The sequence below is a fragment of the Phyllobates terribilis genome, unplaced genomic scaffold (genome assembly GCF_046119375.1).
Source record: "Phyllobates terribilis strain yellow unplaced genomic scaffold, ASM4611937v1 Scaffold_3__8_contigs__length_932513732, whole genome shotgun sequence".
Taxonomy (NCBI): domain Eukaryota; kingdom Metazoa; phylum Chordata; class Amphibia; order Anura; family Dendrobatidae; genus Phyllobates; species Phyllobates terribilis.
Genome location: NW_027362763.1, coordinates 748,634,910 through 748,647,217, shown reverse-complemented (window position 1 = coordinate 748,647,217; position 12,308 = coordinate 748,634,910). Strand labels below are relative to the sequence as shown.

At 38.0% G+C, this 12,308-nt stretch overlaps 1 long non-coding RNA gene across 1 annotated transcript; it reads left to right on the top strand.

The window, feature by feature from the left end:
* The first annotated feature begins 360 nt into the window (after positions 1 to 360).
* LOC141257540 (uncharacterized) lies at positions 361 to 11,171 on the top strand. Its single transcript, XR_012318082.1, has 2 exons — positions 361 to 635; positions 3,899 to 11,171. It is a non-coding gene; the product is annotated as an uncharacterized lncRNA (long non-coding RNA).
* Positions 11,172 to 12,308: the final 1,137 nt, after the last annotated feature.

Below are 12,308 nucleotides of genomic sequence, written 5' to 3'. Positions count from 1 at the left end.
CTGATTATTTTTTGGGGGGAGATAGAAAGCAACATAATAATACATTAATAAAAGTATAATTACAAAGCTGAATGACTATATATATATATATATATATATATATATATATATATATACATACATATATATTGCTTAATCGATAGATAATAGATAATACAGTATAACTACATAACTACATTTCCAGCTATTTGCAGACATGACCTCTGTATATTCATCATATCTAACTTTACAAACACCAGTAGTATTTCTGAGCTTGTATAGGGGGTCTCTCCTCTGCTGTAGGGCCCCCCATGTGCTGTATGTCCCCTCTGGATCTGTGCCCCTGCCTCCTGTACACAGACATGTTTATGTGTCAGAGCAGATGTAAACTGGCTGTGAATTTCCTGTGCAATAATGCGCTGTCCCCCGCTGCAGAGCAGCAGCACCTTCTCCCCGGCTGTCAGCTCTGCACATTACCTTCCTGCCAGCTGCTGGTGCTGGGGTGTGAGCCCAGGTTGGTGCAGGGATCCATGATGACAAGACTGTATATTACTGAAGAGGAGGATAATTCCCATCATCAGCATCATTATCCTTGTGTATGAGGACTCTGCTGCAGCCACCAGCTGGGGACTAGACTCTGACACCTCTCATGTATGGTATGGGACACTGCAGAACTTATCTCTTCACTGCTACCACCATTGTCTGTTCTATGTACTCTGCTCCTATCAGTGTGATCCTCTGTCTGCACAGTATATACACAGTATATATACACAGTCTCCATCTGCAGAAAGCACTCTCAACTACAAGTCACCAGGACTTCTGCATCCTCAGCCTTTAATTTTAATCAAACACATGTTATGACTTTCATATATGTTATTCAGATTTCTTATTTTTAGTTTTCTTACTTATTTTGTGATATATGTATATATATATATATATATATATATATATTCACATTTATATATAGCAATGTCTCACTCATACATTCAATACATTCAAGCTATAGTATATAGTAATGCATAAATATATATTTAGACATACAAATTTATAAATAAAAGACACACAAATATTAGATACATGTATATATATATGCATATATACATATATATACACCCTCATACATATACATATTTATATACATATATATACACATGCATACATATATATACACATACATATACATATATATATATATATATATATATACACCCTTATACATATACATATATATATACACACACATATATATATATACATATATATACAAACATATATATATACACATACATATACATATATATATATATATATATACACACATATATATACATATATATACACACAGATATATATGCACATATACACGCACACACACATATATATATATATATATATATATATATATATATCGTGCAATATCATAATTTTAAATGTTTTACTAAAATAAAAACATACATTTCTCTAATACAAAATGTAATTAATATATAGCCATTCATTATTTATTTATTTATTTTACTGAATTTAGTATAAAAAAAAATCTAATTTGATGATGATGCTGCTAAATATAACAGCAGTTCTTGTTATTTGTATATTAAATGACAGATTGTTAAAACTTTTTCATTAGATTTAAAAATACAATGTTATTTAGCCTGCAAAAAAAAAAAGGTTAATGACTTTAGTTACTTAGTTTTAGCCTGTTATATAGAGAAATATATGGGGAAAAAAAGTTACTAATGTCCAATCATAAGAAAACAGTCCAGAACAGTAGACTGACCCCACGATTGAGAAATACATGAAATGCATAAAAACAGGTGATAGATAAAATGAGATGTGATACATGTGATAGATATATACATGGTATGCGTGTAGCATAAAATATATAGAAATGCATTTAGTGAATCAAGTAAACCATAAAAAAATGTACAATATAGAACTGGAAAGTGAAAAATACTTTACTTAAATTATTAATGATACAAAAATAAATTAAACTATATAAATAAATATATTGTGCTTGCGGAGTAAATCTATTTCTCTCTCTATCTATTTATTTATTTCCACAAACTTACTACTGATATCAATATGTATCAAATGTAGTTGATAGTGAATTTACAAAAATAAAAAATTAATATATCTAGTTGTGTATTTGATCTTTACCATCATTACTCCATCTCTAACATTTTGCCTACAATTAAAAGTTATATCTGCTATGTTTGCTAGTTGTTATTCTATGTTATGCCCTGTACACACATCAATACTTGATGGCAGGTTCATTAAAATTTACTTCACTCATTACTGCATTAAATTAATTCACATACTTTATAATAATATTTCATGATTGTTTATATATATTTTTTTCCAGTGTATATATTTTTCCCATTTTTCAGCAGACACTTGTATCTCATCTCATCTGATTGTACAATTATCCAAATAATCTAATTTTGGGACATAATTACATGAAAAACATTGTATTTGAACCTATAAGTTATATAAAGCTAAAGAAAAAACTTCCAGCTCATGTGATCATCATATATATTCTCATCCAGGATTTTGCAGCTGTGAGAAATAAGAGCAGAGATGATGTGATATTTGGTTTTCTTACAAACATAACAGTGCTGAATTAAAATAGAGAAAAAAATCTGAAATAAAAATAAATAAAACAATGAACTAAAATAAATAAGTACATTCGGGGAAAACCCTGTAACAAGCACATAATGGCGTGTGTTTACAATGACCCCATCACCTTTGATCATTTACTGAATAGCCAGTGAATGACTTGATCTGGATCTGGCAGGATTACACATATGTAAACTTGTGATCCTGTCCTCTCTGTAAATCCTCCCTTTACTTGCAGCAAAAAAAAACCTCATCCTATCCCTCCCTTCAATGCGAATTTTTGCTCTCCCTCCTCCTGATGCTGACGCATAATAGAAGCTTGCAGTGATTAATGGGACTCGTGATTGCAACTGTCAGTATCTTAAAACAAAAGCAAAGGGACGTGTGTCCCTAAATATGATTTTCTCACCTGTGATAATTATAAGGGTGATCCAACATAGAAGGTGTCATTCACGTCATATTACTAGCCATTTGCATGATAAAAAACTTTATATACACAATATTACACAGGAAGAAAGAAAGAAAGAAAGAAGGAAAAAGAAATAACGAAAGAAAGAAAGATTATGGATAGAGAGATAGATAATATAAAGATAAATAATTAGGAAATATAGATAATAGATAGATAGATATGGATATATATATATATAGATAATAGATGATAGATAGATAATAGATATATACATATGGATAGAGATAGATACGATAGATAGATAGATAACAGATAGATACGATAGATAGATAGATAGATAGATAGAATAGCTATAGATAGATAGATATAGATAGATAGATAGATAGATAACAGATAAATAGATACGATAGATAGATAGATAGATAGATAGAATAGCTAGCTAGAGAGATAGATAATATAGATAGATAGATAACAGCTAGATAGATAGATGGATAGATAATAGAAAATATAGATAGATAATAGATAGATAGATAGATAGATAGATAGATAGATAGATAGATGGATGGATAGATAGATGGATAGATAGATAGATAATATAGATAAATAGATAGATTATAGATAGAAAGTTAACAATTTAGTCAGTTATAATCTTTGTATTTAACTTATTGTTAACTTAATCAACATATTTACACTTTATGTATTTTATATTTTTATGCAATACTTTATTAATTGCACTTCTATATTCATTATACATGTATAACCTTTTTGTACGCCTGTATTTCTTTCTCACGTATGAACGTATTACACGTATTTCTTTATGGTGAGTTTTCGTTTATTGTTCTAGAATAATTTATACATCAGTAACTTTTTCTTTCTCTGTTTTTCTCTATTTAACAGGTCGACGCTAAGGAACTGAAGTCATTAACCATTTGTTTTGTTAATGAAAGAACATTTTTTATTTGTTTTACCCCATGAAAAAAAAAAAAATCCAATGGTCAAGTTTTACATAAAAAAAAAAGTGTTGGGATATTTAGCAGGGTCATCCCCAGATCAGATGATTTTTTTTTTTAAATCTAGTCTTATAGATAATGAGTAGCTGTTGTGTTAAAGGGGCGGGAAAAAAAAGCAGTCCTATGCCATGCTCTGACCCCAGAATGCATGCCTTGGTTTCATTGATCATCGCCTTTATGAGATAATGCAATTACAAACATCAATAAGGAGCTGCGAGTGAAATCATTATGTGGTGACAGTGATAAATGACTGGACAGAAATAGCAGGCTTTTCTCTTACAATCCAGAAGCCCAGGGGCTCAGGGGGCCGAGCATTGTCACCAAGGAAACAGATGACATCCAAACTGGCACCAAAGGGGAAACATTAACAGCCCCTTTCTTTTTTTTATGTTATTTCATCCCCCTTTTCCAGGCTCCAGAAAGACTTAGTTTTGGGCTTTCGGAAAGAACAGCTTCCAAAAACAGGCGAAATTTATTTTATAAGTTAAAATAAAAAATGCAAGCCCCGTCCTCCCCATGTATGCATTTTGGGCTTTTATTAAATCATTGCCTTGTAACAAGGAGGTGGGGGCTCTGTTTTTATGTTTTGTATCCTCCCATGATTTATTGCTTACTTACAATTTGCATTCACTGCCCACTACACTGCATAAAGCCCAAGGGAGAGAAAAAAAAGAGAGAAAAAGAAAAGAGGTTTTTGTTTTTTTTTTGTTTTATTTTTCTCTTTACCGGGTTCCAAGGATTTTTTCGTTTTACTGGGCTGTGAGGGACTTGAAGGGAGAAATATGTCTGGGGCACTTTGGGGATTTGCACCATTAATCCTATACTGTAAGCTTTAACCCTTCGTAATCCATCACGTATGGCTTTTAGGGCGTTACGCAGTTACAGTCACATCTATTTCAAAAGTTCCGTCAGATCCATTTATTGAAAAATCTATAAAAAATGCAAATAAAAATAAAGAAAATAAAACATAAGTTCATCTTAATACGTCCTTGTGCACTTCTTAGGCGGTTTCAAAAGTTCGGTCAGATCCATTTATTGAAAAATATCTTAAAAATGCAGATACAAATAACGAAAACATAAAGAAAATAAAACATAAGTGCATCTTAATATGTCGTTGTGCACTTTTTAGGCGGTATCAAAAGTTCGGTCAAATACCATTTATTGAAAAATATATAAAAATAAAAAGGCAAATAAAAATAAAGAAAATAAAACATAAGTGCGTCTTAATACGTCCTTGTGCGCTTCTTGTATCCTTTACAAAAACTGAATCTATCCTAACGCAACTGAAGTTAAATTGCAATCATCCTTATCAATGAATGAACCCCTGACTTTAGAGTAAATTCTTAATTCTATTGGGTAAAAAAGAATCTGCTCTTTGCAGTATATATATATATATTTGTGTGGAGAAAGAACATGAGTTGTTGATTAACACAGACATTAATTTCAGCAGTTCTGTGAAATAAAGCACATGGTTTATGAGCTGCCCTGAAGTTCAGGGACAGATCTGCACCTCTGGAATGTGTTCTCAGCAGGAGCTGCCACTGGGAGGAGAAGCTGGATCCTTCCCCGGCCTGTGCCAGTGTGTTGGGTACTGTATATGCTTACATGGGCAATGTCCTTAATCTAAAAATACCCTCCATGAAGGTGAGGGAGCAATGCACAGACTCCAGCCTGCACACTTTGCTCTCTGTGCTATCATTTGTGGTGTGCGGCCTCATCCAGGGATTTAAAGGGATCAGCCCTGCTTTATCTATTGCTGTTTAATTGTGGTAAACCGGATTTATTCTGTAGTATTGGATTAAATATTTACTTCTATGCTCAACTGGAAAACAATATTTATATATGTGTTTATTGGATTGTCTCCTCATACGCATCAGATAATATAGTGTAACCATACATAATATTACATAACGCCATTTATCCTTCTGGATTGTAGGTGTGACACCCAGCTCATGCATTGTGTATATAGTATATCCCAACAACATACATGCATTAGTGTCATGGCTATAATGCCTTAGGCTAGGGCCACACCATCATCAAATCACACTATGATCCGATTTTCTTGCATAAGTAGAAGATAGAGAAAAAAATGTCTCCATCTTCTCCATTCTGTCAGTCCGAGAAAATTGGAATGCACTCGTATGTCATCCAAGTACAGTCAGATTTTTTCCAAAGACTCATTGACTTGCATAACCGAGTGTGATCCGATAATCGATTTTTTTCCTTGGACCGGCTCTGTGTGCCTACAGACTTGTAAATCATCCCAGCGCTGTGAGGATTTGCTGGTTTCTAAGCCGGGACTGGAGGGCATGTATCAGTTATTCATACTCCCGGCCAGAGCCCGTTTAGTGGTCGCGAGGCCACGTCCACTAGTTGGCCATGCCCACTGGACGGCCGCATCATTAGATGGACCGCGGCCATGCTCGATACAAGTCTAGGGAGCGAGGCTGCACTCACTATACGGGCTCTCGCCAGGAGTATGTATAACGCATACTTACCCTCTGGTCACGGCTCAGAAACCGTCAAATCCCCACAGCGCACAGTGCATGTGCAGGGGGGATTCATAAGTCTACAGTCACACAGAGTGACTGCAGACATCAATTTAGACCGGACAACCCCTTTAATGTCAATGATCATCAGATTGTACCTAATTTTCAAGGGCAGATACAGACAGAAGAGGGCCCCTGTGCAAGAACAATATATGGGGCCTTTATTGTAGAATAGCTGAGCATGACGCACAATTGCACTTGTTTGGAGGTGCTAGTGCCCGCCTTACTTCTTGGGCCCTTGTGTGGCTTCACATGTTTCACCAATGATATATCCAACCCTTATTTTTATCAGTTCCAGAATGATCATTTTATACAAGAACAAGAAAAGATCAAGGCTCAGTGCATGTGTAATACTGTTGCCTGCTGATATTGAATGCAGCCGGTCTCAGGACATGGGGGTGCAGTTTAAAGTTGCAGACCATCAACTAGATTAAGGAAAAAGGTAGAGAAAACTGTGCGTCTCGATTCCTTGTATAAAAACATCCAATTTTATTCCATCTTGATTAAAAAAACAGCATATTGTATTATTGCGTTTACTTTGTTTCTGGCATGTAGCCGTCCTTAATCACTATGTACAAGTTCACTACGACTAAGGGCGGCTACACGCCAGAAACGCATAAGACGTTTTCTAAGGAGTATATGCAATAATACGATATGCGTTTTTTTCAATCAAGATGGAATAAATGGCGCTATAATAATAAATAATAATAATAAAATTTGGATGTTTGGGACTTGAAGTTTTCCCTGCCTTTTTCAATGATCATTTTAATAGGCAAATGTTGGAGGATATCAGATTTTAATAAGTTCTATAATAGGTAAAAAAAAAACACTTGTGTGGCTGCACACAGATCATTTCAAGTAGGGCAAAAGTAAAGATAACCTCAAAATTTTATTTACATATTTAGCAAGCAGAATAGTCTACACCGTGACTGCTGACTGCAATAATTGTGATTGGAAATAATCACTAATTTCATTCTAGCTGCTTTAGTTGGTATCTTCCCTTACATTACAATAGTACTTCATATTGGCAAATGAGCCACTACAGAAATCAGTGTTATGATCTATCTGGGTGTAGAGCACTGCTATTCCACTCTTGTCCCATAGATGGCAGTGTGCACTGTGTATCTTCCTGTAGAGCATTCTGCTGGTGGGTGAGAGCAGAAGCTGCAGCAGCAGCACAGCAGGGAATGGCTACTTCTTCTTTACCAGGCCCCTCTGTTCCACGAAAGACACTTTCCAACCCTGGACCCACACTGCTTTATTCACAGCCCTCAGTGGGCGTCTCGGAAATCTTGTCATGAGATGACTCTTGGTATTATACTGTGAACAGCCAGGCGCACACTCCCCGCAAACCCAGGCAGCTCACATGTGCATCAACACAGAAGGGGCTCAAAGGCAGGAGCGCAGTGTGCTGTGTGTCCCATCCATTGGGTTATATAGCAGGGGCAGAATTCAAGTCGCCTCTTGCTGTTCCTCTGCTTCTCCTGGGCAGATAGCAGCGGATGAATCGCAGACTGACTGCCAAACTTTTCTGTGCCTTCGCTTTGAATGAAGGAGTAGCTAGGAGACAGCAAGCGACCAGGGAAGACGGAATTTCCAACGTGTAAAATGTCCTTAACGGAGCCATTGAAAGAGTGCAATAAGGCGTGAGGGGGAACTAATCTCCCCATTTAAATGTTTGTGGCAATTTTATCTAAATGAATTTTAATGCTAAACGAGGGATAATTCCCTATTTGTAACCAGTTTACTTGCCCCCGATGCCTTCTAACATCTTGCACTGAACAATAGCCATACTCTCAATATCTAATTCATTTTAAAGGCATTAATAGTTGATTAACAATTGCTTCTAAGAGGTTGGATGAGGTGGAGGAGGCATCGTAAGACATCCTTAATAATGCTACAATCTTTTCTTTATGTAGGGGCAACATCTTCTGCAGTCAATATACAGTGTTACTAATATTACAAAAACAAGTTCAAAATGTTATGAAAAAAAAAAAAAAGATGATAGGTATATAGATGATAGATAGACATGATAAATAGATAGATAGATAATTACTCTGATTGATCTGTCCAATGGGTAAATAGTATTGGAGGGGGTAACTTATCTGAGTCCTTCATCATTGACCCAAAATGGAATGGACTCCTATTCTTTCAGTCTTCTAATACTTGGATGGATACTCATCTGAATAGATGCCTTGTAATACTACATTTTGCCTGTAGTGGCCACTGTAGGAAAAATGCATGGCTGTCAGCAGCTTTCGCTGTTAAAGAGAACCTGTCATGTGACAGATATGTAGTCAGTCTGTATATTAATAGCATTCAGAAGCCGTACGGCCACCGCACTGAAAGCCCCGCTGCCGGAAGGAATAAACTTTATTACTGAAGAGTAGTGATGAGCGAGTATCGTAATATTTGTAATCGCTATACTCGTAGCGAGTACTTTGTAATAATCGCGTATTCGTTCCGAATAGCGAGTACAATATAAGTCAATGGGAAATGCGAGTAATTTTCTGCTGGATCCTACAAAGGGGTCTGGGGGTCTGAGGAAAAGGCTGAAATGGATGGGAAAGTGATGAAACAGAATGGGAAGAGCCTTAGGAATATGCCTGCATGCATTTCTGGCTCACATATGGTTTCTGGGAATAAGTTTGTAGCAGTGTTACGCCACTTTTACAGACACACAAGAACAACTACCAAACCTAACCTAAATTGCATTTAACAGGCCAAAAAGGTTAAGAAACTGTTTTTCCTGCACAATCACTTGTATATAAGGCTAAATAAACCAGAGAAACAAAAAAATATCCCTTTTAGCGTTTGTTCACACATACTGTTGTGGCTTTTTTTCACCTTTTACAATTGAGAGGGCCCTGACTTATACATTTTGTAGGTCCTTCTGTCATACATCATTTTTAGTTCGCTATTCCACAGCACTTTACAAGCACAGCTAGAACGTACCAGTATGTATGTTGATCTTTGACCTGAGAGGCCTCAGGTGGCTTTGTAACATGCGTTTTAAAAGGACAGCTGTTACTTAGACAATTGGGCGGTCCCTCCATCATTGACACTCAGATAGTGGAATACATATTCCACAGCAGTTTACAATGTGCTCATTGTAGCGGCGGCATTGACCCTCCTCCTCCTCCTCCACCACCATGTGATACTGCGGCCATAAATTCAAATGTTCAGAGGCCCTGCAGTAGGCAGGAAAGCTGAGTTTTGTGAGAGCCCTCATGTGGCCCTGTAACATACATTTTGAAGTCATGGAGTACTAGAAGGTAGCAGTGAGTGCAGCCTGCGATCCTCAGGTATGGCTGAGCTCTGTGAGCTGGAAAAATAAAGCTACACTAGTCAACTGGATGACGAGCTCAAATATATCACTTGTGCAAGTCAATGGACAGAGGATATATGGTGCCCCCCCCCTCCAGGATGGGTTGGAGAAGTTCCTCCAAATGGCTCAGAGATTTTGATTGTCAATATTCCTCAGATTATATAGGAAGAGAAGGCTTCTTGATACTCTACTACTTGGTCCAGTGCAGAATGTGCATCGTATTTCCAAAAAATACTCCTGAGGGCTGTGTCATAGGTGTGTGAGAGTGTGAATTGTGATAGCAGCAGGAGAGCATTTGGACCCTGTGAGTTTTGCCTCTCTGAGCTCAGAGCAGGGGCAGAGCAGGAGACCATGTGTGTTCTGAGGGTGTTTGCTGTGTGAGAAGCTGGACAGGGCGTCTGAGGAGAACTGCAAGGACTGAACTGCAATAAGACTCTCTCTTTACAAGCTTTTCTGTGGGGGTTGATAACCCCTGGCCCTGGTGAAGCTGTGTCCCTGCTTAAGAACAAGTGCTGAGCTGGGGAAAGCTGTGTGGCTCTTTGGAGTTTTGTGGAAGTCCATGCTGAGTCACTAGAGATTTTGTACTGAAGGAGCCAAGTGTCGAGTGAGAAGGGAAAGAGACTGAGGATATCATCTCTGTGACGGAGCGTGTAGTCAGTGGTCCGGAAAACAGTGAGTGACTGCGAGAGGAGAGAAGGGGTCTGGTGCCATTCACATTGAGAAGATATTGACAAGCCTTGTGAAGAGATCTTCCCAGACCTTAACCTGAGGCTACAGGACTAAAGTCCCTGGCGGGTGGGCTCGGCATCGGCCGACAAGACAAGGAACCTTTGCTGCTTTTGTGAACGTTGCTTTTGTTTGGCGCCAAAGTTTTCCGAGACTAGCTGCAGCCACCGCGATTCACAGGCCTGTGATAGACCACATCTGAGGTTAACGGTACCGTAACTTTAAGATACCCAGGTATCCCTATACTAAGGCAATAAGAGCAATTGGTATAGTTTCATGCATTGTTATTGTTAATAGTGGTAGGATTGTACTCAGTGTGCCATCTCAGGGGTCCCTATAGAACACCCTCACTAGATTGACACAGTGTTTAGGTAAAATTGTTCCAGATCTTTAGAATAATTCACATAAACTGGAAACCTTGAGATTGGCACATTGATTTCAGCTTTCGCTGATTGTGTGTATTTAGTAGAGACAGTGTCCCAGGTAGAACCTGAGACTGATTCATGCAATACTGAATTTTAGTCTAATCCCCGTTTTAGTAAAGAAAGTGTTGTTTATTTCTGTCTCTGTCTCAGTTTGTGACTCACTGGATCTCTCTCGGACCTCCGGTCATTACAGGTGCAGGAAGATTCCATTACAAGGGCCTCCCATGACAAACATTATCTACGATGGAGAACTGTAGTAGTTGTGGCCCTTAATTCAAGTTTTCAGAGGGCCATCAGTCGGTCATCAATAGTAAGTGTAAACTTCTATTGAATAAGTATCCCCTATCTCAGTCACAATGTGGCACAACCTGTGAGAAGGGCCTCCAATGACAAGTATTAGTTTGGTAGGACCACTGTACATTCCTGATTTGTCTACTGCACAATGTACATAGGGTTTGTAAAAATTAGCCCTATGGGCTGAGTCATGCTTGACGAAGAAAGGAAATGGGTTTTCATGGGAAGGGGGTGACGTTAACAGCAGTAGCATGAATCTGCTTTTTTGGTGAATTTAGGTTGGCTTGCTGTCATCTGGAGGGATTACAAACTGTGGAGATATCCAGTCCTTGTTGAATTTAATCAGAGTAAGTCTGTCTGCATTTTCCGTGGGGAGGCATGTGCGCCTATCAGTGATGATTGCCCAGCGGAACTGAAAACACGCTCTAACACCACACTAGCAGCCGGGCAGGCCAGCACGTCCAAGGCATATAAGGAGAGGTCGGGCCAAGTGTTCAGCTTAGACACCCAATAATTAAAGGGAACTGAAGCGTCAGAAAGGATGCATGTATGGTCACTTAAGTACCCCTTGACCATGTTCTGCAACCTATCCCTCCTTGGCATTGTTACAGCTACAGATAGCCCTTGCTATTGTGCTGGTTTATTGAAAATTGCCCAATTTGTGCACATTTTCCCCCCATCTCTGTTGGAGCTGGTGTTCGTGTCTCTCCCCATTATCCCTTGGTGTTGAAAAGAGCCGGTACCTCTGCCACCAGCATTGTCTGAGGCTGATGTTTTCAGCAACTGATCTACAATGGCCTCTTGAACGATTCCATTGTAAAACTCTTTGGTGACTCCAAAAGTAGAGAAGGAAATTTCTCCTTGTTCTGTGGGTCGAGAAAGGTGGCCAACCATTATAGGTTGTTGGATAAAATGTGTATCACGCGAGGGTCTTGCCACAGACACTTACACATGAACTGTGCCATGTGGGCCAAG